The 3,428-nt window shown below is 40.1% G+C and overlaps 1 pseudogene; it reads right to left on the bottom strand.

The window, feature by feature from the left end:
* Positions 1-1,198: 1,198 nt before the first annotated feature.
* LOC118553644 (actin-related protein 2/3 complex subunit 3 pseudogene) lies at positions 1,199-2,037 on the bottom strand (annotated as a pseudogene).
* Between the last annotated feature and the right edge of the window lie 1,391 nt (positions 2,038-3,428).

Here is a 3,428-nt window from a genome sequence, read left to right as displayed (position 1 = left end):
AGGTTGCTGCCTGTGTTCTCCTCAAGGATTTTGATGGATCCTGTCTCACATTTAGGTCTTTCATCCATTTTGAGTCTATTTTTGTGTGTGGTGTAAGGAAATGGTCCAGTTTCATTCTTCTGCATGTGGCTGTCCAATTTTCCCAACACCATTTGTCTTTTTTCCATTAGACATTCTTTCCTGCTTTGTCGAAGATTAGTTGACCATAGAGTTGAGGGTCCATTTCTGGGCTCTCTATTCTGTTCCGTTGATCTCTGTGTCTGTTTTTGTGTCAGTACCATACTGTCTTGATGATGACAGCTTTGTAATAGAGCTGGAAGTCCGGAATGGTGATGCCGCCAGCTTTGCTTTTCTTTTTCAACATTCCTCTGGCTATTCGGGGTCTTTTCTGGTTCCATACAAATTTTAGAATTATTTATTCCATTTCTTTGAAAAAAGTTGATGGTATTTTGATAGGGATTGCATTAAATGTGTAGATTGCTCTAGGCAGCATAGACATTTTCACAATATTTTTTCTTCCAATCCATGAGAATTGAACATTTTTCCATTTCTTTGTGTCTTCCTCAATTTCTTTCACGAATATTCTTGAGTTTTCTGAGTACAGATCCTTTGCCTCTTTGGTTAAAATATTCCTAGGTATCTTATGGTTTTGGGTGCAATTGTAAATGGGATCAACTCCTTAATTTCTCTTTCTTCTGTCTTGTTTTTGGTGTATAGGAATGCCACTGATTTCTGTGCATTGATTTTATATCCTGCCACTTTACTGAATTCCTGTATGAGTTCTAGCAGTTTTGGGGTGGAGTCTTTTGGGTTTTCCACATAAAGTATCATATCATCTGCAAAGAGTGAGAGTTTGACTTTTTCTTTGCCGTTTTGGATGCCTTTTATTTCTTTTTTTGTCTGATTGCTGTGACTAGGACTTCTAATACTATGTTGAACAGCAGTGGTGATAGTGGACATCCCTGCCATGTTCCTGACCTTAGGGGGAAAGCTCTCAGTTTTTCCGCATTGAGAATGATATTCACTGTGGGTTTTTCCTAGATGGCTTTTATGATATTGAGGTATGTATCCTCTATCCCTATACTCTGAAGAGTTTTGATCAAGAAAGGATGCTGTACTTTGTCAAATGCTTTTTCTGCATCTACTGAGAGGATCATATGATTCTTGTTCTTTTTTTTTTTTTTGTTAGAAATTTCTTTATTCTTATTTTTATTAAGCACGAGCTTAATACTGCAGAAAATTTCAAATCACCCATTCTTCCCTCCCTCACCCAAATTCTTGATAAAGAGCTCTTCAAGTGAAGACATGCTCTCTTCTCTCTTCTGTATAAAACTTTATCAAATAAAGGCAAATAACTGTGTACATCTTGCTGTAAAATGCTGCCCACGGCTGTGGAAAGTGTCTGCTCAGGCTCCTTTCACTGTCCAGGTCCTGAAAGACTCTTGTTCATGAACTGCCTCTTCACAAAGCAAGTCCACCACTTGCTAGGTTTATCATTCTGAGGGTCAAAAACTTTCTCACAAAGTCTCAGTCCAGTCTCTTGTCTCAGCTGCTGCAAGTAGGCCCTCATCACCTCATCTTCCTGTTTGTTTGCAGGTTTGGCATAAATTGCATTACGTGGAAAATCAGGCTCTCCAGGAATGGGAAAATTAGTGATTCCCAGCGTATACATTTCTTTTTCACCTTGGCTTTTGGAATTGCACTTCTGGAGTTTCTTTAGACACTCAGAAATGTAGAGAGTTATATATATCAAGGTGCTATCAGCTTCATTCTTAATCTCATAGTTTTTGAAGAAGACATTGGCCTTAAAGTAATAGATGGCTTCATCCACAATATCTGTATCTTTTGTCTCTCTAGGGGCAGGTCCTTTGAACTGACTTCTCATAGGCAACAGTGCCATGTTTCCAATGAGTTTGGTGTCAGGGTCCATGAGAGAAGAGTGGTAAGCCGGCATCTTGGCGGCGCTGGTGCTTCAAGATAGACGAGGAGGCTGGGGTTCAAGCGCGGCGCTTCCGGTCCGGGGGCCCGGGCGGGGTAGGCCGATTCTTGTTCTTTCTCTTATTAATGTATTGTATCACACTGATTGATTTGTGGATGTTGAACCAACCTTGCAGCCCAGGAATAAATCCCACTTGGTTGAGGTGAATAATCCTTTTAATGTACTGTTGGATCCAATTGGCTAGTATTTTGGTGAGAATTTTTGCATCCATGTTCATCAGTGCTATTGGTCTGTAATTCTCCTTTTTGATGGGGTCTTTGTCTGGTTTTGGGATCAAGGTAATGCTGACCTTGTAAAATGAGTTTGGAAGTTTTCCTTCCATTTCTATTTTTTGGAACAGTTTCGGAAGAATAGGTATTAATTCTTCTTTAAATGTTTGGTAGAATTCCCCTGGGAAGCCATCTGGCCCTGGGCTCTTGTTGGGAGATTTTTGATTACTGCTTCAATTTCCTTACTGGTTATGGGTGTGTTCAGGTTTTCTATTTCTTCCTGGTTCAGTTTTGGTAGTTGATACATCTCTAGGAATGCATCCATTTCTTCCAGGTTATCTAATTTGCTGGCATATAGTTGCTCATAATATGTTCTTATGATTGTTTGTATTTCTTTGGTGTAGGTTGTGATCTCTCCTCCTTCATTCATGATTTTGTTGATTTGGGTCATTTCTCTTTTCTTTATGATAAGTCTGGCCAGGGGTTTATCAATCTTGTTAATTCTTTCAAAGAACCAACTCCTAGTTTCGTTGATCTGTTCTACTGTTCTTTCGGTTTCTATTTCATTGCTTTCTGCTCTGATCTTTATTATTTCTCTTCTCCTGCTGGGTTTGGCTTTATTTGCTGTTCTTTCTCCAGCTCCTTTAGGTGTAGGGTTAGGTTGTGTACTTGAGACCTTTCTTGTTTCTTGAGAAAGGCTTGTATTGCTATATACTTTCCTCTTAGGACCGCCTTTGCTACATCCCAAAGATTTTGAACAGTTGTGTTTTCATTTTCATTTGTTTCCATGAATTTTTTTTTTTTAAGATTTTATTTATTTATTTGACAGAGAGAGACACAGCGAGAGAGGGAACACAAGCAGGGGGAGTGGGAGAGGGAGAAGCAGGCCTCCCGCGGAGCAGGGAGACCGATGTGGGACTTGATCCCAGGACCCTGGGATCATGACCTGAGCCGAAGGCAGACGCTAAACGACTGAGCCACCCAGGCGCCCCTCCGTGAATTTTTTTAATTCTTCTTTCATTTCCTGGTTGACCCATTCATTCTTTAGTAGGATGCTCTTTAGCCTCCATGTATTTGAGTTCTTTCCGACTTTCCTCTTGTGATTGAGTTCTAGTTTCAAAGCACTGTGGTCTGAAAATAGGCAGGGAATGATCCCAATCTTTTGGTACCGGTTAAGACCTGATTTGTGACCTAGGATGTGATCTATTCTGGAGAATGTT

The sequence above is a fragment of the Halichoerus grypus genome, chromosome 7 (assembly GCF_964656455.1).
Source record: "Halichoerus grypus chromosome 7, mHalGry1.hap1.1, whole genome shotgun sequence".
In the NCBI taxonomy this organism is placed as follows: Eukaryota; Metazoa; Chordata; class Mammalia; order Carnivora; family Phocidae; genus Halichoerus; species Halichoerus grypus.
This window is presented reverse-complemented; position numbering and strand designations above follow the sequence as displayed.